Source organism: Lissotriton helveticus, chromosome 3_1 (genome assembly GCF_964261635.1).
Source record: "Lissotriton helveticus chromosome 3_1, aLisHel1.1, whole genome shotgun sequence".
Classification (NCBI taxonomy): domain Eukaryota; kingdom Metazoa; phylum Chordata; class Amphibia; order Caudata; family Salamandridae; genus Lissotriton; species Lissotriton helveticus.
The window spans coordinates 1,264,886,610-1,264,913,531 of NC_136061.1; the positions used below are offsets into that span (position 1 = coordinate 1,264,886,610).

The 26,922-nt window shown below is 46.9% G+C and overlaps 1 protein-coding gene across 4 annotated transcripts in view; it reads left to right on the forward strand.

Annotated features, from left to right (window-relative positions):
• Positions 1-26,922, forward strand: part of SCMH1 (Scm polycomb group protein homolog 1) — a 407,761-nt gene that overhangs the window by 38,948 nt on the left and 341,891 nt on the right. The gene's annotated exons all lie outside the window — the stretch shown is intronic.

A 26,922-nucleotide genomic window follows, 5' to 3' on the forward strand; every position in this document is an offset into this window, starting at 1 on the left:
TCTTTAGACCACGCAGCTTGGCCTTGGCCTCCAGAAAGGAATGTCTCTGCTGGTGAACCAGTTTGGTGTAGTCCGGGAATATCATAATCCTATGATTGTCATAGAGCAATGTGTCCTTAAGCCGCGCTTCCCGGAGAATAACATCCCTGTCGTGGAAGTTGAGGAGCCTGGCGATGATCGGGCGAGGTCGCTCCCCAGCCGGCGGCTTCTGCGTCAAGGCGCGGTGTGCGCGCTCCACCACGAAGCATCGCGACAGGGTGTTCGGGGGTAGCCAGCCCTCCAGCCACCGGGACAGGAAGACATCCATAGGCCCTTTCTCACAGTCCTCCGGAAAGCCAACAAAGCGCAGGTTGTTCCGTCGCGCCCGCCCCTCGGCATCTTCCACCCGCATCGCCAAGCCTCGTTGAGTCTGTTCCATGTCGGCAATCTTCTTTTTCAGGGCGCCAACATCTCCCTCTACTGCTGTGATCCTGGTCTCCGTTTCGGTAATGCGGGCGACAGCGTTGCGAAGGTCCTGGCGCAGAAGCATCACATCGGCACCCACCGCACCAATCTTTGCATCTAACATGTCACGGGACTGGGTAATGGCCGTCAACAGCGCCGCATTGTCCGGTCCAGCACCCTGGCCCCCACCAGCCGCTCCAGCACCGCCACCAGGGCCGGTGAATTTGTCGATGGGCCCAGTCTTTGTGGCGGCCGCGCCCCTGGTCATGGCGGCGGCAAAAGCAACCGGCTAGTAGCACGCACCTTCAGGGGGTCACACCGCTTGAAAGTCCGTCACTCAGGCCCCAACCGGGGCGCCCAGAGCACACCAGTCCACTCAGGATCAACCTGTCGCCGAGCCGCCGGCCAGATGCAGGTACCCAGGATGCGTGGCCCCACCAGGTCCCAACGTGTGTAGGCGCCACTCGGGGCACCTCTCCCAAGATGTCCGCCTCCTCCACTCTGTGCCAGCGCGACCAGCGAGCTCCAATGAGGTCAGGATGTCCAGGGCCCGCAACAGCCTCCCCGGGCACAGCGCCCTGCTACCGCTCTTGCAACGCGGCACAGGGGGAGGGGGGGCCACACTCACAGGCCGATGGCTCCCACCGCTGGCCGGCGCCCGGTCCGCACCGGGCCCCCCGGCACTCCTGGCTCGTCACAGGCACTGGCCGCCCCAGCCCGACCCACCTCGGTCCGTGGGGGCGGAGGGCGCAGCGCTCGCCGACGGCAGGGCACAGCGGTCAGCTGCAGGGAAAAGCGCCGTGTCCCCAAAGGTGGAGGGCCGCCAACAGCAACAGCGGAGGGCCCCAGGATCAGCGAGGACATTCACGAGCGGGGGCCGCCAAACTCGAGGCCCCGGCTCCGCCAAGGTCAGACAGGCCGCGGCTCCACCGAAGCTCTCCACAGGCACGGGCCCCCACTGCCGGTGATGTGGGGAGAGATAGGGCACTCCGCGATGGGCCGCCGGCAAAAGGAACGCCGTCAGGGAGCGGCGCCACAGGCCCCGGGTCGAGCCCTCCGGCCCGGGCACGCCAAAATTGAGGCCCCGGCTTGACCGATGGGCACCAGGCCGCTCGCTGCACCTACTCGCCTCTCCGCCCCAGATGATCTCCGAGCGTCGTCCCGGGCACCGGACGGCTCCCAATGTCGTCCGCCAAAGTCACCTCGGTCTTGGAGCACTCTTAGGGTTCAGGGGCCAAGATAATGCCAGGATAAGTGTTGGGCCGGCGGGAGCTCTAGCTAGCCACGTCCGCCATGATCGCCCGCTAAGCCACGCCCCCTTAAATGAAATTTTAACGTTTTAGAAACATTTTAAATGACTGCTTGGTGATTTTATGCACTGACACCATTATAAATGTGTATGTCTTATGTGTATTATCATTGTTAAGTATAAGTGGAGTGGGTGTTATATTTCATATCGGTACCCTGATATAGGGAATATCGTGCACTTTCCCTACACCGCCTCCCTGTCATTACATATGAACGAGTCTTATAAGGGCATAACTCCAAATAAGGACAGACTGCCTTGTATGGACATAATGCCTTATAAGGACTGTAGCCTTTTATGGACTAAACCTTTCATCTAGTTCCATGCCGAGGGTGGGTTTTTCCCAATCGATATTGCTAAGACGTCATCCTTAGCACACATGAATAAATCAATCATTTATGAGTACACTCTACAGGAGGTCCACTTCACCCCTCTCGTTGTCGCACAAGGGTTAATCCCCAACATCATCCTCATACTAAACAATGGGGAACATACGCACATAGACTGTATAAATACAGCACCTCTTGCTATCAGAAAGCAGGAGGGAACCGAGACTTCAAGGCCGACACACTGACCAGAGACGCTGCAGCTCCGACATGACATCGCTCCAGCTAACAGTGGTCTGACGATCCCTTGCGGGGTGTCCAGCTCAAGTCCAGCACGAAGTCCCACACTATCACTATTCAGGTATGGGGGTTCGACTAAATCCTAGTGGGATTCTTGGCTCTTAGACTTAGGCTCTTTCGCACCTACTAACATGCTAGGTACACTTAGGTACATCTAGACAGGCATCTTATGAGTACGCACTTTATTTTATAAAATACATTTCATATTCATGTATGTGTTCATGTCTATTACAAAATGGTAGAACAAAACTATTTCTTCTTATTCACTGTACTGCTGGTTCTATATCTCTGCTACTGTATTACAGTTGTAGCAGCGTTCTTATTTTACATAAGAAGAACTCCGGTACAATAAATTCTTATTGTAAACACGCTCGTCTGTTTCTTCTGTGTATCTCTCTGAGAGTAAAACAAGCAAGCACAACTGACTGGGTAAAAAGTAGTATATTGTTTCCACGAGTCTGAGGTTATTATGTTCTGAAGTTGCACAAACTAATCTCTCTGATAACAGGAGATTCTAGTAGCACTGGGAGCTAGCTAATGCGAAAACCTAGGCTAACATATTCGGTGGGGGTGTACAGACTCAGTTTGCCACCAAGCCCACAGTATATGTTATCCGTAAACAGTGTAGGTCCTGCATGAAAGGGTACTATCGGAACTACACTACACCCAAGAGCTGTTCAAGGTGTTCCAGTTGCAAGTTGTGCAAATCATGAAACAAATGAAGATGAAAATGAGATAAATGGAATAATTCTGACTGAAGATGACCGCTTAAAATGAACTGATTGGTCTTACATTGTGAGGGAAGAAAGAAGAGTATTGCAAATATTAGCATATCTGAATGGTAAGATTGTGAAAAGCCTAAAATCAGAAGATCTACAAGAGTAAGCGTGCCAAACTTGAGGGGCTCAGCACCTCAATAGGCATAATTGACAAAGACTGAATCACAAGAAACAGACATTGCTCTGAAAGACTATCAATTTCTTTTGGATGAACCTCCATGAGTATTCTTGAACTGAGAATAATGGTGATCTACACGAAATAAGTTCCTGATGGATTAATTAAACTATTTAAAAAAAAAAAATCTTGTAGTGAATTCCCTTTAGGGCCCACTTAGTTCTCACTTATTTTAGCAAATCTGCATGTTGCAGGCTTCCTTGCTTTGTACACGTTACAAAACAGCATGTTTGTTTTGTGCCGCAATATTATTTTAGAAATACACTGCACATGCTTATTATTTAGTATTTCTTCCTGGGACTCAGTCTGAACATTTCGTACAAGATCGAACAACACTGTGTACTGTTTTCTTCTGTGGTCAGTCAACGACATATTCTAACATTTAGAGATAACATAGAGACCCTGGGGCTGTTTTCCAACATGGCACTTCTTATCATATAAACCAGGACTTGCCTTTTCGAAAGCAGAGTGGAGGAATTTCTAATAGAGGGAAAGGTCTTGGGACAGTCACACCAGCTTTGTGTAATCTGAGATGCAAACGAGCTAACTACAAATAACAGGTATGGGGTCAGGTACTAATCCCAGAGATCACCGATATATCACTGTGCTTACGTAGTGAAGGTAGGCTTAGGCAGATATATCATTCGCCAAGTTAAGGCTTTACATTGTATACAGTTTGCTTCTTGATAGAGTACAACAGTTTCAATAAATATTGTTAACTTTGTTTGTGTCTCTCTTTTGTTTATTGTGGGCATGCATCAGTGAGAAAACAAAAGGTGATGATCTGATTCCACTGTTCCCCTGGGAACTCGACAGTTGTATTCTGTGTGCCATTTCACCTGTTACTCTGGGAAGGTTAGGAGGGCGGGTAAGGCACTATGGGCTAATTTGAATTGGGCCTAGAGGTACTGATGTGGTATGGTGACTCAGTCCCTACATACTGACATTGTTATCTCAGTCATAGTTCTGTTCCCTGCAACAATCTCTGAGAAAACAAGTTTTGAATCCATAGCGTGCCTGAATAATTCTTTTAGATTTAAAAACGGATTTAGAAAGTTTTTGTAATGCTTGCATTTAATAATTAATGACCGCTTTCAAGAAGATTGATTTTATACCTTAGGTATCCAGTTGAAGATGGTTTGAACTTTATAAACTGAATTCTTGAACTATATGCTTAAAAATTCAAAAGTTTTTGAAGAACTTGTTGTTGAAATGTTTGCACTTTGTTAGAGATTTAGTTTTGTGTTTTTTAAAGTATTTTTCAGAAAGAAGATGGCTACTTGTATAAAAGTGCTTGGTTTTAAAAATAGTTTTTTGTGATTCTCATATTACTGGTTTTTATTGCCATTTTGAGTTTATACACTCCTGTTGGGTATGTTACTGAAAGCAAAAAATATGTATATAATACTAATGCTACAAAATATAGTAGATTAGATTATGGAGATGTTTCTGTTGCAAATGTTAGGGAAAACAATTATGCTAATTTGCTTGACGAATATAGGAAAATTATGAATGATGGTAATTGCTGTATTTGCATGTACTTGCCAATTTCTGTTACAGAGGGAGTTACATTTTTCAACTCCCCTTGAGCTATGTTTTGTTGTGCACTGTTTGTTTGTTGATTTTGTTGGAACAGGATATATTGTTGGAATTCAAGGCAGACAACGAATTGTCATTTCATGAGTTGCATTAAATGAATAATTTGGCTTTCGTATGTATGTATGTATGTAGGCATACTTATAGAGCGCAACTGTCACCCAAAGGGTATCCTGGCGCTTTGACCACAGACATTCCTACAGATAACAATTACACTGCCCTCGGAAAAAGGTAGGTTTTAAGATCCTTTCTAAAAGACAGGAGATCCTGCTTGCACCTTAGGGCCAGAGGTAGGGAGTTCCAAAGCTTGGCGGCCGTGAAGCTGAATGAGCGGCCGCCCATCCTCACCCTTTTTATCTTGGGAACAGTCACCAAGAAGGCCGAGGAGGATCTCAAGAGTCTGGCAGCAGAGTACCAGGAAAAAAGACCTCGCAGTACCACTGGACCCAGCCCATGCAAGGCTCTAAAGACCAAGCAAGCTGATTTAAAGCAGATCCGTTTTTGCACCGGTAACCAGTGTAGGTCCGAAAGGGCAAGAGAGGATGACGCAGACCATGGCCGTGAAAGCGCCAGTTTAGCTGCCATGTTCTGTACCCGCTGTAGCTTCATAATTAGAGTACTGGGGTCTCCCAGAAGCAGTGCGTTACAGTAGTCTAACCTACTGAGGATGATACTACGCACTGCTTCCGTCCTCGCTGAGTGAGGGAGTAGCGGAAGAATCTTCCGCAACATGCGTAACAGCAGCATGCAGGTCGCCGTGGTTTTATTAACGAAGGCGTCCAGCTGGAGACTAGGCCCAAGCAGGACACCTAGGTTACGGACTGAGTCTGCCGCTGCGACGGTGCCTAAGGTAGAAGAAGGCCAGAGACCCTCTGGCAGAGGGCGAGGCGTACGATTTGCCGAACAGTAGAGAACTTCAGTTTTTGCCCCGTTAAACTGTAACGAGTTCTGACGCAACCAATCCGCAGCTGCCGACATACATTGGTGAAAGGATTCCAGGGAGACCGCGTCCCTGCCCTCGATGGAAAAAATAAGCTGAGTGTCATTGGCATAATTGATGACAGATATGCCAAATGACTTAATCAGACTTATTAGAGGGCGAAGGTATAAGTTGAAAAGGATCGGGCTGATTGCAGAGCCCTGCGGCACTCCCTGTTTTACCTCTCTCACCACCGAACGAAACGGCGGCATGGCCACAGATTGCCGCCTGTTACAGAGGTATGATGCCAGCCAATCCAGGGCTAAGCCAGTTACCCCGGACTCCCGAAGCCTACCCAGTAGAACCGCATGGTCAACCGTGTCGAACGCGGCCGACATGTCAAGCAGCACCAAAAACGTAGCAAAAATATTAGACTCATTATGCAATATGAAATATCTAACATTACTAACTAAAACAGTGTGTGCATCTTCACTGATGTAGAGCGTACTTTTATTAGAGAATGTAATTGAAGAGGAGTGAAAATTGATAGAAATGCTCTTGAGCTGAGAGAGATTTAATTACAGGAAGAAGCAGGGTAGAGATTTAGAAATTAAAAAAGGCATCCTATATTTAGAATTAATCGGAAGACAATGAGTTATTTGTATGATGCTTGGCAAACGTGATGAATGGGGAACTTGAGAAATGTTTGGAATGAGTGAGTGTAGATATAGTATGTAGTTAGCAGAGATTATATGTTGGGTCAAGATTCAATATTTAGAGGAACCTATCATATCTTACTTTAACATTCCAAGTAACTTGATAGGTTCTTGTTATTTAGCATTAGTCGTTCCAAGAGTGTATCATGTGGGTTAGATACATGCAATGAGCCTTACAACAGTGAAATGTGGGTTTGTTCAAGTGCTTATGGATATTTTTGATGTTTTGATTTGTCTTATTGGCGTGGCTTTGAATAATGTGAAGATTAGAAAGTTGTCAGAAGTGGTAGATCAACTGGCTACTAATACTGCTTGTGTATTAACTAAGATAAATGAAGAAATGATTGCCATCTGTGTGATGGTTATCCAAAACTAAATGACTTTGCATATTTTGCTTGCAAAAGAAGGTGGTGAAAGCCATTTAACAAAGGTGCAGCAAAGTTTTATGTTTGTGCGAAATGGCATGTTAATGAATTATTATATTAATAACATTACTAATGTTCTGGGTAAACGCCCCCCTGCCTCTATGTGGCGCCTCAATACGACCGCCTTGGAGGACACATGCTATCAGGACTCCCTAGCTGAGGTGATTTCAGATTACTTTGCCCAGAACCAAGGCACTACGTCCTCATCTATAGTGGAATGGGAAGCCTTTAAGTCAATGGTTCATGGTCGCTGCATCGGGTTGACGGCCAGCACCCAAAGGGAGCTCAGTTGGGAACTCCAAACTCTGGTAGACAAATTGCATACCCTGGATAAGGCTCTGGGTACTCAGGCAGGGACCCTGGAGAAGATTTTGGAGAGTAAAGGAAAATATAAAGCTATCAAGGAGAAAATGCGTAAGACTCATAAAGAGGAAGGCAGAGCGGGAAGGCTTTTGGCATGGGTCATTAGACCAGAATCTCAGGTGGGGCCTGATCACCCATATCCGGCAGAGGGAAGGCCATTCCATACATTCACCTGCGGCTATAAATAAAGTACTCTTTAAATTCTATGGTGCCCTGTTTGCTGCTCTTACGCACCCCCCAGCTTGGTGGAAGCTCGATCATCTTTTTTAGCTAATATACTTTTGAGTGCTCTGTCTGTGGAACACCGTGGGGATTTAGGCAGACCTATCGCAGCACAAGAGATGCGAGAGGCTATCTTAAGAGCATGGCTATGGGAAAGACAGCGGGCCCTGATGGCCTCCCGATCGAATTTTACGCGACTTATGGCGGGGGCTTGACATCAAGATTCGTACAATTATATGCTGACTTGTGACGGCTCGGCGCACTCCCACATTCCACTAATGATGCTGTGGTTATCCCACTACCTAAAACTAAGGCGCTGGGTACCCTGGTCACGGACCTTCGCCCTCTGTCTATCTTAAACTTAGATTTTAAGATCTCTAGCAAGGTATTAGCACTCCGCTTGCTACCTTATCTGTGCACCCTTATTCATGAAGACCAAAATTGCTTTATTCCTACTCACAGCACCTCCCAGAACCGTAGGCGACTTTACCTTGTGATGCATCACCCTGAGAGCCTGGCGAATCGGAATGCACTGGTGATGTTTGCGGTACTTGAAAAAGCGTTCAACACTACAATGGGACTTCCTGCTTGAAGTAATGATGAAAATGGGCTTGGGGGAGAACCGGGTTAAGTGGGTCTTGATACTGTAAACTGCTCCAATGGCCAGAGTGCGGATGGGCCCCACGATTTCCCCGCAGTACGCAGTGCATAGAGGCACGAGACTGGGATGCCCACTATCCCCGCTGCTGTTTGCCTTGGCCATTGAACCCCTTGCTGAACTATTTCAGCTGGAAGGGCGGGGCTCTAGCATCATAGTGGTGGGCCGAGAACACATCATCTCTCTCTAAGCAGACAATATACTCCTCTATTTGAGGGATGGGCGTAGGACGTTGCACGCGCTATGGAACACCTACATAGTTTTGCAGTGCCCGGGCTATGGGTCAACAAGACCAAGACGCGCATTTTCCCAATCGCTTCTGAGGTGGCTTAGCCGCAGGACCTCCCTTCCAATTTGATGTGGTCGTCCACTTCCTTACGGTACCTGGCGATCCAAATATTTCATACTTCAGAAGATCTTCGAGAGGCCAATCTGAGGAAGACCCTCCGTTCCTTGAAGACCTGTGTCATCTTCTGGCAGTCCCTTAAACTGTCCATAATGGCACAGATTTCGCTTACTAAAATCATTATGCTCCTGGTACTCTTTTACTTTTTTGTAAATCTACTGATGGGAGTAGCAATCCCATGGTTTAGACAAATAGACACCCTGGTGCGGGCCCTAATCTTGGACAGTTGTCAACAGAGTGTCCTTGGCAGTTCTTAGGTGCCCCCTGGAGGATGGGGGCTTGGGTGTACCAGATTTTGAACTGTATTTCTTGGCTTCACAGCTCAAATGACTTAAGTTGTGGCTAGACCGCCCTAGTCGGGGTGGGCTGGAGGTGGTCGGGCTTTCGCGCATGCCAAGACTTTGCTCGCCAATTTGCTTTGCCCATTGGCAGGACTCCAGCGCCTGGGGTGCTACTTTCAGTGGCATTGAAATTCTGGCATGGATGCTTCTTGAGGACCGCGGGACACTGTTGTGTGCACCAGCACTGCCTTTGGTATGCCTCTCTCACAGGGAACCACTCTCTTGTTTTACAGCAAGGCAAATGTCTGCCTGGACAGATGATGGGCTGCCCACAGTTGGAGACTGCTATCAACAAAGTACCCTGGTGCTGCTTGGTGAACTGGTGGAGCAATATGCATTGCCTCCAGGTCTCTTCTTACATATGAAGCATTGACGCGCATGCTACGGAACTTGTGAGCGCGAGGCCGTGAAGAACTTGTGACCCATGCGGTGTCGCAGTTGTTGATCTCCATGGGATCCACTAGACACCTGGTGACCTGGTTATATTGCTCATTCGCGACAATGATGCATAGTTCCCTGGCTGTTTTAAGAGGCAAATGGGAAAAGGTTCTGGAATGAGACCTGTCTGACTCGGTTGTGGCAGAAGATCTTGGCCTCCCCAAAAAAGGTCTCTAGGAACATAGTGTTGAAATACCTCCAGTTCAGCTATATACACATGACATACATGACACCGCATAGTCTCTTTGGTGGTGTATGGAGGTGAGCCACACTCTTGCCCCAGATGCGATCACTTGGATGCAGACTTTGTACATATGGTGTGGTACTGCCCCATCCTCCAGCTCTGTATGGGAGACTATTCTTACGACCCTTCACTCGGATGCTCACCCTCTTGTTCCCTGAAGGAGTGCATTCTGGGATTGTTTCCACGGTCGACCACACAGAAAGTAGACTCGCGGTGTATAGATTTGGCATTGGTATTGACAAAAAGGCGGATAGCTATGTTCTGGAAGTCAGATAGGGGACCTAGGATCCAGGTTTGGAGAGAGGATGTTACATAGTGGGCCAGGGCTGAGGATAGGGCATTGGCCAGAGAAGAAGCCAAAGGGGTTAGAGTTCGCCCTATTGCAGACTTGTGGACTGAGGTACTGGTTTCATGGCAACACCCGTTAGGACAGCCCTGGGGGGGAGCCGAGGGAGGGTAGCGATTCATCATAAGAGGAGATGGATGGGTCCCGGGACAATCGGAGAAAGAGAGTGGCCTAGGGATAACTTGGGAGGCTCCATCAGCTCTGGATTTCTCATGCTACCCAGATAAGGGGACAGGAAAGGATTGAACCATACTACACAGCTCACTGGTTCCAGGGCATGATCTAAGCCACAGGGGATATCCGACACAGAGTTGGATGGAGATCCCCCCACCCGCACATCCACACCCCTGATAATTGGCAGCCTTTACCAATTGATTGTCTCATTTGAATTTACAAGGCCACCTTATGTCTTGCAGTGCGCTTTTGGGTAATATGCCCCTTTAATTTTCGGCACTTCATTTTGTCTCAAATGATAATTCTTAGCATGGCCTTGGTAGATATTCGCCCCTCCCCCCCTCCCAAGCCCACCTGGTAAAAGACAGGGGTTGTTTCACAAGATTAATAAAGATGTATTCTGATGGTGACATTCCAAATGGCTGACCGAAAAAGATATACACTGAGAAAGTGATTATACAATGTCTCTTTATTACGATTTACACCCTTGTGAAGTGTTATAATGATAAATGCCAATAAAAAATATATTAAAAAAAAAATAACATTACTAATGTTTCGCAAGGAGGTAACTCTTTGACAGAGACTGGTGCATGGAAAAAGGTTGGTTCTATATGATTGAAAAGAAAATTGCAGGTACTGGTGAATTGGTTAGTGATGTGGGTGGAGGTGCACTTAAAAGAATATTAACTCCTACTACTATAATTCTTCTTAGTCTATTTGGTCTATTTCATCTGCTAAAACTGCTTGACGTAGTTTGTATGAAAATAAACAAAAGTGTGGTTGTAAAAGTAAGGCAACGAGCATCAAGAGAAGGAGAGGAGAAATTGAACTGGATGACATTTATTTATTTATTTATTTATTTATTTTATTTTGCAGAGTTTTTGATATAGCTCGAACTAGAACCAAACCGAATCAGTTACATTGAATGGAAGATGTATGATGAGTTGAAAGCTTTGGAGATAATGAAGAAGAAACAATAAGTGATGAATGATTTACTGTAAAGTACTGTTTTGTGTTTTGTGATGATTTAAAAAATCATCAGGAGAGAGGAATTTTATAGCAAAGGATGTAACAGCAGATTTATTAATTGAGTCCAACAAGACAGAAGTACTGGTCTTCGGCTACAAGACTTTCCCATGGTATTCCACATGGCGGCTGTCGGAGTTAAGACCAACACCCACACCAACAGACCACGCTGGAAATTTAGGGATCATCCTAGATGACAAGCACAACATGACGGCTCAAGTCAACGCAGTGTGCACCTCCTGCTTCCACATCCTACACATGCTGCAAAAGATATTCATATAGTTGCCTCAGAACACCGGGCGGACCGTCACTCATGGCAGAAAGCCCACAAGACACCAGAATTTTTTTTTTAATAAAAAGTAAAAGTGCTGGGGTGAACAAAATAAAAACTTTGGGCTAAGCAACCACAGGAGAGCAATATCGAAGGGCAGTCAAGTAGCAATACAAAAATGGCAGGCAACTTGGAGCTGCTCTGAAGTATTACCCTTCTCTTTCCTTTCCTCGAAAAATGGGTTAATTATTTTCTTTCATTTCTACTGACTGAAAGTAAAATACTAATAGTGATAAAGGATGGCTTGAGTCTGGGGATAGAATCGGGCGATTACAGAGCGCCCTGTAAACCCTCCTGGTGCTATTGATGACCATGAGTGTGCACTTCGATCAAGTGTAGTGAACACTCAAAAAAAAAAGAATCAAAAACTATGATTATGAAAGTCAAGAAAGTGTAAACTATGAAAATATCACATTTGATTGCCACTGCTGTTACAAAAAGAGCTGAACAAAATAAATATATATAAAGACCAATGTCAAGCTGCTGTTTGAACGACTGATAGTAAGAACATAGTAAGAACAACTGATGCCTCAGAGCCTAGGCTATTCCGTCCATAGCTACCCTGAAAATGACAACGCACTCATTACCTATGATTTTTTGAGCAATCATTCATGGAGGCTTAGTACTAATATTAATACCTTGCTGCCGGGGCATTACAACTATGGCTGTTATATATTAAACATAAAGAGGCATTCCACATTGCCAAACCCTTCTTACATTACTGCTGGCAACCCTGCCTAATGTACTGAGGGGGGGGGGGCGCTAAAGGGCGCACTGCGGGATGGCTGGCTCGTGAGTCAGCTCCGCCGGACGGGTGCAAGAAAAAGCGACTTAAACTCTCCAAAAGTGCTGCCGGACCAACAAAAAAGACTGGACCAGCAATCGGAACATGCAGCCCGAGGACTACTGGCACTGAAACCCCAAAAGCGTGCAGATTGACGAGAATATCGGCAAAACCACGAAGGCACGGGAAGCGAACCAAGATGGCCACTCCCGACGATCGGACTTGACGTGGACTATAACGGTGTAACAAGCGGGTGCAAACATTGGCCCGAGCTGTATGCGACCTACTGACACCACAAACAACTTGCGACCCAGCGGGACGGCCCTGAAACACTGTGGGCACCGAAAATAGCTCCGTACTGTATGCGTTCCAAGACCAACAAGATGGCGGTGGCAGTGGAACGCACGATATAGCCGGCGCCGAAAAGTTACCAGCGGGACCCCTCTGCAGCCTGATATCGGTGCGCTCCAGGTGACCCGGCGCGGGAGGAGACTGCTGTGTCCGGAGGGAGGGTGTATTAACAGAAGCAGCATGAAGCGCACCCCTGGACGGCCCATCCGCGGACTTGAGGACTGAAGCGCCAGACGGTTACAGAGGCGGGAACACCCCGGGAGGCGTGCGACACACAGTCGTCAGGCAGGATTGTGTGCCTACACCCGCGTTGAATGCCTGATGGGGCTGCCCACTTACAACCCCCATTATCTTAAAAAACAAAGCAAACGGGCAAGAGCGTCATAGAAACAGTGAAGTTGCAATCGATGGCTGAAGGCGCCCACCTACATGAAGAACGCCATGTAGGGGAGCGGAGCGGCTAACCACTCACGCTGGAAGTTCCTGCACCCACATCTGCTCCCGTGCACGTAGGTAGTAAGCTTCACGGAGACACTGAAAGAATAGAAGGGGGATCAAAAAGTGCAAGCGCTGCGGAGAAACGGTGGGAACTACACGACGACATTGATACCCCTCGACGCCGAAGACGAAGAAACGTGGCGGCCATGCAAACCGGCAGTGTACCTGATGTATAAGTCTACTGCGTTGTGGGCAGCGAGGACACCCAAACGACGCGACATAACCGCTGCGAGAAGCTCAACAGCTACAAGCCCGGGGATACCACTACACAGCCCGCCACCACGCACCGGCAATATGGGGAAACCTGAAAAGCAGCAGACCAAGCTACCCTTCGAGGCGAGGAAACAGACGAAGAACACTGCGGCAACATCGGACGCTGAGGGGGAGAACGAAGCGAACGACGGGACTGGCATGGAGGCAGTCCTGAGGGCGATACAGAAAAGCCTGCAGGAAATGAATAACAAACTGGACAATGTGGTGCAACGCGTGGACAATATGGCCGCGAAAATGGAAAAACATGATGAGCGGATAGTGGAGGCGGAACAAAGGATATCCAGAGTGGAGGACGAATCTAGATCCACAACGAAGGCGTGCGGAGGTATGGAAAAAACGCTAGAAGTCCTGCGTGCAAAGGTGGAGGATCAGGAAGCCAGATCCAGACGCAACAACGTCCGCATAGCAGGCCTGCCGGAGTCCACGAACACAGGCAAAATGGAAGGCTATGTTGAGGCGTTGTTGAAAGAATTATTTGGCGCTGAAAAACTGTCATCTGTCTTTCTCGTCGAACGCGCACACCGATCCTTAGCGCCTACGCCAAAGCCGGGAGCTCCTCCACGCATGGTAATCGCCCGCATGCTCAACTACAGGGACAGAGATACAGTCCTCAGACTAGCACGGGAAATGGGCGTAATCACACACCAAGGTAACACCCTGGAATTCTACCCAGACCACACCATGGCAGTACAACTAGCCCGCAAGGAATTTGCACCAGTGAAAAAGAAACTACGGGATTTAGGAATCGAATACATGATGCTATGCCCCGCGAAGCTTAAAATCACAAATGCGGGCAAGCCCGTTATTCTTCCCACGGTACAAGCAGAGCAGGAGTACATCAAGAAACTGGGACGACGGCGCAAGGCACAGGAACGAGATGACCAGGGAAGTGACAACGACTGAGAAGTTAGGAGGACACAAGAAGCTACTACATACATAACTACACACTGTTGGTAGCGCTTGAACGCTAGTAGCACCTCAAACATTTCCGGATCAAAATAAAGGCACCATGAGATGTACAGCAGGTGCACCAGACGGGTGCAGATGCAGGCGGAGGCCCAAAAGTGCTTTACGAACGGACACGGCTGATACTATCAGTTTGCGCCAATGACACACACAGTGAGTACCCTGGTAGTCCACAACGGACATGGGACACGGGAGGGACTTTGGGTTTGTGTACTGTGTATAAAGTGGCCCATCTAAACTGTACAGACAATATATAGCACTGGCTGACGAACAGACAATGGGTAATGCCTGCACAACTCGGTAGGCGAAGCCTACTGTACAGACTGAAGGGGAGAAAGACAGGTGCTGTCTCGCAAAATAGGTTCAATTTGTAAAACACAGAATTACCACGGAACAATTGGGGAAGGTTAATGCGTTGTGGATGACTGCGGGGAAGGCCCGGCGACAGTTGTGAGGTAAAAGAGACAATAAGGATTGTAAAACAGCATGTGCACCCGTCCACATCCACTATGTGGATGGAGATGTGTGTACCTGGCGATACCCCCAAACGGGTGAGCCTCTACTCCTGTTCTGATACTAGTTTGGTTACCACAAGGGGATGGCTTTGGCAAAGTTTGGGCGCTGAAGTGGGTGGGGGGAGGGATAGGGAATTGGGAGTTGTTCGAATTAATTCACTGTGTCTGAGAAGCATTGCGACCTCTTCTATCATTGCTAACACTGTTAAAAACTGTAGACTGAAAAACACACTTGGGCAGTATGTAATGTTTGCGCCTGGAGCTCCAGACCACACCACGCTAACACGACGTATCACCTCATTGCCATGACACGACCTACCACACTGAAAGTAATCACGTGGAACGTCAGGGGGTTGGGGAACCCGAAGAAGATTAGGCAAATATTCGCATATTTTGATAGATTGCATATCGATATAGCCTTTCTACAGGAAACGCACATAGCTGCCAACACCTCATCCGCACTGGGTGCTAGATGGGCAGAATCAGTGACCAGCTCACATTACTCCTCGTACTCCCGTGGGGTAAGCATTTTAATACGGAGAGGGGTGCATTTTGAAATAACAGCAGTACACATAGACACTGAAGGACGAAGCGTCATTGTCGTAGGCATGATAAGAAATCGTCAAGTAGCCCTAGTAAACACGTACGGCTCCAACACAGATGACCCGGGGTTTTTTGCTAAACTGTGGCATACCATCTCCAATCTCCAGATTGAGAACATAATATGGGGAGGTGATTTTAACATAGCCCTAAAAGACGGACTAGACAGATCGCCACACACACTAGAACCACACACACGGGCGAGAGTGACTCTACATGATGCACTGACGGATTTACGTATGTCTGACATCTGGAGGGTTCACCATCCAGGGGACATCGCGGCGACACACATAACGGCGGCACACAATAGCTGGTCCAGACTGGATTACTGGCTGGGCACACAGGAGGTGGTCGCGTGGACTATCTCTGTGAAACACTTGCCGAGAATGCTCTCAGACCACAACCCGGTGACACTAACAATAGATATACCACACTATGAGCCCCCACCCTTCACATGGCAGTTCAATGCTGGAGCGTTGCGAGACCTGGTATACACTGACACCATCCATAAGGTGATAGTGGATTACTTTGACATCAACTGCCCCACGACAGATGACCCGTGCCTCCTGTGGGAAGCTTTCAAGGCCACATTGCGGGGGGTATGTATTAGCACAACCACGGGCATACTGAAGGATATACGACAACAATTACAATCGCGTGAACACGCTTTGCAAACATTAGAACACAGATACACTCAAACGAGAGACACTGCACTATTGGGGGAAATACAAACGCTCCTAAAAGAACACCAGCAATTTGCGGCAGACGAGCTCAAATACATAACTAAGCGCAAAACAGCCAGAATGTATGGTGAGGGGGGTAGACCCGGCAGGGCATTAGCTGATAAAATATGCTCGGGACGAGGGCCTCAACATATCACCACAATCAATACTCGGGCGGGAATTGTGACACGTGACATCAAGGTCATAATGAGAGAATTCATGGATACGTACGGCAAACTGTATGAAGCACGTCCCTCGGTGCCGCGGGAAGAAATGCTATCATATATGGCAGATGTAGAAATAGCGTGGTTGTCGAATAATCATAGGGAGTACCTGGCTCGCCCCATTACCGTAGAGGAAGTGCTGGATACAATTAAACAGCTGCCGAATGGCAAGGCACCGGGACCGGACGGTTTCACCACAGAATTTTATAAGGCATTTGCGGATCTGCTGGCGCCACACCTGGTGAGACTCTATGGAGCAGCACATGAGTCACAAACACTCCCGCCATCAATGAGGGAAGCCATGCTGATAGCATTATTAAAACCAGGGAAAGATGAGGAACAATGTGACTCATACCGCCCCTTATCCCTCATAAATGTGGACACCAAAATAATAGCGAGCCTCTTAGCAGCTAGACTTAAACCACTAATGCCATTACTGGTAAGGCCGGACCAGTCCGGCTTCATTCAGGATAGAGCGACGACACATAACACACGCACGCTCTTCGCACTAGCACATTATCTAGCACCAGAGATCAAAGCGGTGGCGGTGCTCTTAGACGCTGCTAACGCTTTCGACACGATAGATTGGAATTTCCTACACACTGTCCTATTACGAATGGGATTTCCTCTGATTTTCACACACTGGATCTCCATGCTTTACACAAACCTGTCCGCACGGGTCAGGGTACACAAACATATATCGGAGCCAATAGCAATATGTCGCGGGACGAGACAGGGATGTCCGCTCTCCCCGATGCTTTTTGCGTTAGTTTTAGAGCCATTAGCTTGCAAAATAAGACAACACCACCACTATTCGGCCATACAACTTCCAACACGCCCTATACACATATCATTATACGCGGATGACATGGTTCTCTATGTAAAAAACCCAGAACAACACCTCAACCCACTACTACGTGAATACATCAAATTTGGCCATTCCTCAGGTCTACAAATAAATTGGGGGTAATCTCTTATCCTAGCATTGACGGACAGCACGGCCCCGTTCACCCTGGACTACCCACTAGAGTGGCAGGATGAACCGACCAGATATTTGGGAGTATGGTTTCATAGGAATCCAGAACTGGTCGTCAGAACGAATTATGGGAGAGCGATATCGGCTCTAGACGACAAGATCAAGTGGTGGAATAAATTACCACTGTCACTAGCGGATAGAGCTGCCATTGTGAAAATGGTGTTACTGCCTAAGTTCCTCTACCTTTTTGCTAACATCCCCATCAAACCACCGGCAGAGGTGTTCCGTAACATTAACACATTGGTACTGGGCTTACTATGGGCGGGCAAGCAAGCCAGACTAGACTTGCAAACGATAACACTGCCGTATGAAAGGGGGGGCTTCAAGGTCCCAGACATCTATCTTTATTATCTCTGCGCCCAGGCGCAATTCGCGCACTACTGGTACCACGAGATACCCTTCCTGACCCATGTAGCGGTGGAAACAGGAGATGCTGCCCCAATCCCATTAGCCAACATATTACCACACAAGCGGCCCAGACTGCACGAGAGAGATATAAATCCGGTGAACACCACCACTGAAGCGTGGAGACTGATGGGCAAAAAAGCGGGTAAATTACCATTGTATGCACCAGCGCTCCCACTAGCTAATCACCCAGCACTTTCTATCACCCGAGAACAAGTAGGCATGGACCAGCTGCGGCGAGCGGGTATTGACACAATGGGGGACCTGTACAAAGACGGAGTATTTCAAACACTAGACAAGTTAAAGTACATTAGTCATCCGACACTGTTATTCAGATTCAACTACTACAGGCTGCAAAGAGCGATAAGAGAACACTTTACCACGTTTCCGGAAGAACCCCAGACTCTGGCTCCACTACAACTAGTCCTGACAGCACCCACAGCCACGCACCTAGTATCAAGATTATACACGAGCTTACAGAGGGACATTGGGGGAAACACGGAGGGGGTAAGAGAAAAATGGTGCACAATGTTGGATAGTACGCTGACAGAGGAAGAATGGGAAACGACATGCACAATCACCAGCATGCAAACACCGAATGGAAATCTTAGAATTATCCATTATAAATACATACACCAAATGTACTATTGTCCCGGGGGTGCCGGGTTTACGGGGATATCGACCACCTGAGGGGGTTCTGGAGGGTCAAATAGAAATACCGGTTCCTTCAAGAGAGGTTTTAAGGAAGGTTTTATTGGAATGAAGGTTCTTTTCATGGATATCACAGTACAGTCTATTGATATTAGGTCCCGTCGCGATGCCTTGTGGTCTTGGTAGTTCCAGTTTCAGGAAGGTGTTGCCCCAGGCGTCTCGCGGTGAACCCAGAAAGAAAAAGAAAGCAACGAGTTACACTCTAAACTCGGGAATGTCTACAAGGGCCAGGAGTGAGGGAACGCACCCAGTGCACAGTGCTCGAGATACTGGTTGTGGCTAGGAGTGCTCGTGCTCGGGGAAAGGGTTCTTTGCGGGAGATGTCTACGGGGGTGGCTGCCTCCGCCTCCCAACCCAGCCCGCGACCCGGCCCCGTACCTCTCGCAGCCACGCTCCTCCCGTGGGCGCGTGGCAGGGCGAAGCGTCCAACCGGGGGCCTCCTGGCTTGTCGTCTCCGTCTTCTTCTCGTCCTCGTCCTCGTCCTGCGTCCTCCTTCGCTGCCTGGGAATCGCCGTCCGTCTTCGTGTCGGTACTTCCTGCTTTTGACGTCATCAGGGGTGGAGTTCCGGGCTCAAGGTCCCAAGCCTTAAAGGAACCGCACTCATTCTCCTCGGACCATTCCTTCGTGATGTCCTCGGGGTTTCCATACCATGTACCGACTTGTGGCTGTGGGGAAAAGGTGCAGGGTGTAAGGGGGGTGGCGGACCACCAGTCTTCCGTAACAGGCTCCTGGGGGCTGGACCCGTGACAACTATACACCTGAACGGCTCCACAGGTATGGGCTACGAGAAGACTCTAGATGTGTAAGATGCAAACAAGATAACGCGGGCTTTTTGCATCTAGCATGGCAATGTCACTCAGTAGCAAGGTTTTGGTTGCAGGTGGTGCAGGCAGTCAGCGAAATGATTGCGGAGAAATTCGACTGCACGATCAAAGTATGTCTGTTAGGTCTAGTCCCGCAGCTCAGGGCACAGAAACGTAAGTTTTGCGTGATCGCACTGCTAATGGCAAAAAGGAGAGTTTCACTGCACTGGAATGGTAAAACGGGCCGAGAATGAAAAACTGGTTAGAGGACTTAACATATTGCCGAGATATGCTGACAACGTATGAGGAGGAATTGCCTGCCAGATCACGACCTAAGGACTACTGGCTATACTTAAGGGATTATCTGCAGGCGCAACCATTAGACCGAGATGAGTGATATGTATAGAATAGTTGACCATATACAGGATACAGTTCTGAGGTGTTTGTCGCTATAGATGTGGGGAGTGAGAATGCTGTGACGCAGTGATTAAAGTTGTAATAGTTCTCACCTTTCTTAACACCTTAGCTGCTTTGGAACGTCCAGCTCCAGTGTTGAACGTTCCATTGCGCAGGTGCAGTTGGAACGTCCAACGGCCGACGGCAGCACTCCCGAGGTAGTGGTGCCGTCGGCCGTTGGTATAGGCGCAGCACTTAAGAGGTTAATTTCAAGGTTTCAAAGAAAGGGAATAGTAAATAAGAATACAAAACATAAAATGTAAGACAACAGATACGTCATGCAAATGGGATGCACTGCACTGAAATGTAAATGCTATTCGCTGCAACGCCGCTGGTCCTATGGATGTCAGCTGATGGGCTGTGTAAACCTAAACGACATTGAATACTTACAGTTAACAAATGTAGCCGGCCTATTATGGTTGTAGGTGCAAAGCTGTGATTGAACATGTGTAATGTGCAATAAACGTCTTACGCAATAAAAAAATAAATTAAAAAAAATGTACTGAGGGGACTACTGCTGATAATCCTGTTAATGATGGCTCATAATGTAACCTTGTCTCTGGGGGTCAGTATTACAACACTAATATTATTAGTAGTTCAGATTGACTTTGGTTGAACATAAGTAGCTCATATTACATAAAAAGGTGGAGACCCCTGCTATAGAAGAATATTAAAAGAAGATGGTTAGAGCAGCTGTCTATGGTGTAGGAGTACGTGGTTGTGTAAACCAACTGTCATTAGTGTTCATAGAAAATCAGGACCTGCCCTTCATTATAGCTTCCCTTTAGGCCAGTCCTTACCCCTTCCACACACGAAATGTAATCTTCAGATTATGGCTCTGTGAATCCAGTCCTTATAATTGTTTCAACAGTGGTGTATCCTCTACAACGTGGAAATTAATTTTGCAATATGTACCAAGCTGGTTATGTGTAGAGCTCCCTTGGGTCAGAGTTATGTATATGTTACCATTTGGTTTATGCTTCTCCCATCATTGGAGCAATTCCACAGTAGTTTCTCACAACAGTGTGACTTAGGTAAAAGAAAAACAAGCTAACAATGGCAAGAAGCTGTAGGTTTTGATAATGTATTGCTGGCAGGATATAGTTTTAATGTCCTGAATTTAAATCTGCGTTTGGCTTTGAGTAGTAATGGAGGCCACCCACCCAGCCCAGTTGTGTTATTTGTCTTTTAGATTCAGAATCTCAGTACTTCCAGTCTGAGCAGTTCATGGTTAAATGAGAGACTATCTCATTAGAACATTTGCTCTGCAATTGAGTGTTGCATATAATAAACTCTCACTTTCCTATTCCTTTGTTCTCACTGTAATTTGTTGAGTAAACTCTGGTGTCAACCACTTCCGGTGCAGACAAAGATTTTAATACTGTCTTAATCTTTTGAAAGATGTGCATTGTTAAATGTTGGGAAGCCCAAGTTTAACTTGTGCTTAATGCAAACTAGCAAGCGGCACTTCAAAATAATTAGAAGACAGTAATCATTTCAACTGACCAGAGCATTAATTTGACCAGGCTCGGCTGAGCATAATGCTAAAATACATACATTTTAGGACCCTTTTTAGTATTACATATGTTTATTGAAGCTACATCATATGGAAACTAGATACAGTGGCGATATGAAGGAACAGATGAACTGTCCGAGGACAGATCCACCGAGCAGTGATACATAAGGCACAATCCTCTGGGTACAGCATGAGCAAACAGTCTTATACACAGCAAGCCGCCTACAACCCAAACAGGGCCGGCCGCGTCATCAACAGAGTATGAATGAATAACATCTCCGGGCCATCACTACGCCCCCGTCTGTTGAAGGGTCTGTAGCCCAGTTCCCTGCCTTGCGGCTGCTGAGTGTTCGACCGTCCCTCTCCGAGCACCTTCCTATGCTTCTACAAGTCATCAACCACTGCAAGATCCCCCTTATTGCAGAATGTAGTAACAAATCCCAACACACCCCGGAAAGGAGAAAGAGGGAATCCCCTTTGTAAACTGTCCATAACCCCCAAGCCCTGAACCCCCAACTCCCCCCAGCACCCCTCCCCCCCTTCCAAACTCCCACCGCCCCCCTCCCGTTCGGTCCATGGTCCGCTCTAGCCGCCGTCTATGACCTCCTCAATCTACACTGGTAAGTTAACGTGCCTTGGGTTCTGTGCCGGTGTCTGTCAATCGTAGCAGGCAAAGGTACTTAGGGCAGGTCACCTCCGTGAACTCAGAAGCCAACAGGGATAGGAATGGTTTCCACAACTCTGCGTACTTCGCTACCTCCCCTGCCCCGGACAAGGACAGTTTCTCCATACCCAGGACCATCCATAGACGATGGAGCCACCCCTGATAAGTGGGGACGTGTTTGGTTCGCCATTGCGCCACTACGTTCTGTACTGCTGACCCCAATGCGATCGCCATCAGGCGACCCCTTCGTGATTTCAGTGGGTATGTCAGTGCGTTAGGCAACCCCAGGAGCACGTAGGCGGGGAAGCGGGGGATTTCCGTTTCGAAGTGTGTGTCTATCTCTCCCAGTATCTGGCTCCAGTATCCCTGTAAAAGTGGACAGTCCCAAAGCACATGCACCAACGTGCCAATCTGACCGCATCCGCGCCAACACCTAGGGTCTTGTGTGCTATCCATTTCGTACAGGCGTTCGGGGGTATAATACCAGTAGTACGCTACTTTCGTGAGGGTGTCTGTAAGTCCCATGTGATAGGCTGAGTGACGCGCTCTATAGTAGATTCCCTCCCACTCCTTATGTGATAGATTCCTCCCCAGCTCTCGTTCCCAGCGCACCCTACTCGCATTATAGATGTATTTGTGTTTCTGCATGAGTGTCTTGTAGAGGTCAGAGATCAGTTGTTTGTCAGTGGTACGGGAGATCAGCCAGTATTCAAATTTGGTCAGGTGTCTGTCAGCCGCCGATCTCACTGTGGTGCTAAGCGCCCAGTGCCTAACTTGGTAGTAACTGAGCCTTTCCGTCTCCGGCAGGCCGAATTCCTGTCTAAGTTGTTGGAAGGGAATCACCCCGTCTGCGTCATAAACGTGATGTAGAGCCCGGCAACCCGCAGGCTTCCAGCGCGCAAACGACTTCTCGTCCAGCCCTGGGTGGAATTCTGGATTTCCTACGATGGGAGTGAGTGGGGAGGGAAGGGTGGTTAGTTCCTGACTAACCCCTACTCGGTCCCAAATCTCCAGGGGCACTCGCGTGATGAAGGATGCGTAGAGATTGGGAGGCCTGTGTTCCCGTCTCATAAAGGGGATTTCCTGCAGCGTCCGACCTGCGACGGCCTGGTCTTGAAACAACCAGTGTTTCCCCGATTCCCTTCTGACCCACTCCACTAGAAAGGGGAGCTGGGATGCTTGAAAGTATGTTGCTAAGTCTGGCATCCCGATTCCGCCCTGGTCTGGCGCTAGCATGGCTATCTGACGCTTCATGCGGGGTTTCCTCCCATTCCATATGAACTGCGACAGTTCTGACTGCATCAGCTTCAGCCAGCCTCGAGGTGGTGCAAGAGGGATCGTGCGGAAGAGGTATAAGATTTGAGGGAGAACTGTCATCTTAACAGCCGCGACCCTGCCCAGCCAAGACAGTGGGAAATGTTTCCAACGACCTAACTCGCATCTGATTTTCTGCCACAGTTTAGAGTAGTTGAGGTCCACCGAGGCCTGAAGAGAGGGCGCCAGGTGGATCCCAAGATATGGGACTGCTTCCGACGTCCATGGTATGGGGAATTGCGCCTGCAGGTGGGCACGTGTTGCGGGGGCCAGGGACAAGTCGAGGGCCACCGACTTAGTCATATTAACTTTGAAGCCAGAGACGTCGCCGAATCTCTCTAGATCCACGACACATGCCGGCAGGGAGCACCGCGGGTTCGCGAGGGAAATCAGGATATCGTCAGCGTACAAGCTTATGGTGTGGATGTCACCCCCGAACCTGATACCCTGCACCGCCGGGTCGGAGCGCAAAAGATGTGCAAAAGGCTCCATATATAGGGCGAATAGAAGCGGAGATAAAGGGCAGCCCTGCCAGGTGCCGCGTTCGATATCGAACCTTGGCGACGTGTGCCCATTGACCCGGACCGTAGCTGTCGGAAATTTGTAGCAGTTGAACACTCTAGTTCGGAATTTGGACCCTATTTGGACCCTTTTTAAAGGATTTTCTAAATACAAGCCTCTGGACCCTAATCATGTATCAGAAACATGTTACATTGAGCAAAAACCGATATAATGACCAGGTGGTAGGATCTTCTCCCAAAGGAAGCACAAGACATCCTTGAGGAGAAGATACCATTCATGAATACAAAACTGAACTCTGTATTCTCCAAAAACCCCGCTTCCATTTACCAGAACTAGAAATTAGGGTACACTTTGCTGAAATCTGCAGATGCATAGCTTTCAATAAAATGTCTTCTGGGCCTACTAGAAGTATGAAATTTAGCAAAAATATTTATAATGGATACTTCAAACCAATAAGGTACGGGATCCATGTTTGATTATGAAATATGTCGCTACATAATTAGTCATAGATAGATATCGAATAATTATACTGTAATACATGGTAATATATAATTGAATATATATTTATGTTTTCACAGCATCAGTTATTCCTACTCATAAAGCTGCACATTCACAATAACAGTTTTGTAGAACTATTTAAACAATAATATTATTGTAGAACTATTTAAGCAAGTTTCTTCAATGTTAAGAGAACCCGATGTAGTCATTCAGTTGGTACTTTGACTTAGCTGTGAGTTGGAAAGCTCCTAATGAGTTGCTTTGTTTTCCAACTGAAAAGCATATTTTTGCAGTAATACATGCTAGTTCGTTGTGGCTCTGGGAGCATGGTGACACAAAATCTAATTTATGTTGTTTGAAGCTGATCCGTGGACAGTGTGTGAGGCTTATTCAGTTGTAGAAGGCAGCATCTTGAGCACAGCATTTCTTGGTGAATTCAAACCTAGCTTTATGTCCCACTGTGATCACAAAATGATCTTTACATCATAAAGATGAGCTTGGTCTAGATGATCCTCATAAACTGGGGTTAAAAACGTGCTTGCAAGGAAAATATTATGGTACAAATTTGTTGTAAATTACTATGGAGATAATTGTAACTGTGTATTCAGTTATAATTTAATATCTTAACACTGCTCCTTTCTGTCACTGTCTTTTCGTTTATTACTCCACACATCGAATATGGACTCTTAAATTGGTCTCAGTTGTAGTTGTACTTCTATGGTGCCCAGATCATTTGTTTATCGAACCCCTTTTTTGTGTTTTTATTTTAAAAAAATGATATTTAGTACACATTTTGATTATTACTCAAATACATTATTTTTAGAAATTGAGATGTCTTCTTTCTATGATTGTTGATTCAGCTCCCCCTACAGTGAGCAGTAGAAAAGTTGTTCACTGGTTGCTTTGGGTCCTCAGGATACCTAATGTTCTGGATACATTTAAATTCCAAGATTGACATCTTCCAATTTCTACCTCGTATCGTAATTTTAGAACTTCACAGTCAGAATTTATTCATCTTTCAGAATTTTTATAATTGAAAAACACATCTGTAGCTTGACAACAGATAAGGAAGGCTATCTGGAAAGGTGGTCTTTCTTTTATAGAGTTGAGGGATATGTACCAGGAGCACCTGTGCACCTCAAATAGCTTAAGGTAAAAGCAAAACCATGAAAGAAAAATGTGATTCTACCTCTGAATTTGGGAAATTGTTCTGTCGTATCCTGGTCTGGCCTAAAATCCTAAGGGCTTTCATCCTTGGCGTGATCCTTGTTAGATGCAGTACCTTTTCTGGTAGACTGTACAAAAAAGGTGCCAAATCCTCATTAATGGCTGCTTTGTCCTCTGACTCATCAGTGATGTTTGTCATTTACTTCTTGACTGCCGCCAAATTGATCATGTCTATATCATTGGTGACCAAGTAGACTTTGTAGATGAGGCTACATGTAGTGTACATTTTCCAGAGAGTGTATTTTAGTGCCCGTAATGATCCTAAGATTCTTCAATGTACCTAAACTAAATAAGTCCCATATTCCTGGATTTAATTCTGAATGAGACAATGCCCAAAAGAGAGGTCAAAGAGGAAGGAGAACTGGTTATACACATTGACAAACTAGGTAAATTCTGATGGCCAATTTGCCGGTATGTAGGACCCTGGCAGTCCAGTTAACCAGTGGCAGACAGTGATAGAGGATCTTCCTTGGCATCCTAAATAAAACATCTAGAATGTGCAATCTCTAATGTTGTCTCTGAAGTAGAAAAAACCTTTACACTCAGGATTATACTTTCTCACAAACAGAAAAACCAGGATCATACTTCTTCTGGACTCACCGGGCTTAATGATGACTTTTGGAATATGTGAAATAGTTATGGTGTAAAGAAAATGTGACAGAACAAATCTGCTTGTATGCAGTTCTTTATGATCCACCTATGTTTGTCCAACAAGGTTCTGCTGTATTTAGTTGCCTTCACCTTGCCTTCACCCGAGCGTTGTACTATTGCAATGTGTAGATCTACCAAATTGAATAAGCTTCGACTGAGAAGGTTTTGAACCTAATTTCCATTTGTTTGACTGGTAGTACACCATATTCTTGTTGTCTATTTGAATCAAGATTGACTTTTGCAAGAGAGATGGAACCCCTTTTTTTTTGCAACCACAACCTTTGACCATGTGGTGTTTCCTGAAAGTCTCCTTTGCCATTATTGAAGATTCTGTTGACTTGCTACATGCTTTTCTCTAGGTGGTACCAGTGGAGAGAAGATAGGGCAATGGTGTTTAGCTGTCTGTTGCAGCAATATGTTGCTGTAACACACAGGCTTTTGCTTTTGTCAGTACAAACATCACAGCAATAAAATATTTGAACATCTTCATCATGACAGTATTTTGCTGAAACCATTTCACTAGTGTACATAATTAATGGCAATTAAAATAACTGCAACGCTATGAAACCTCATAGATTACAGACTATACACAGTTTTGAAAAATTGTGTCTATTTTATACAATTCATTGTAATTAATAAGAGGGTATTGC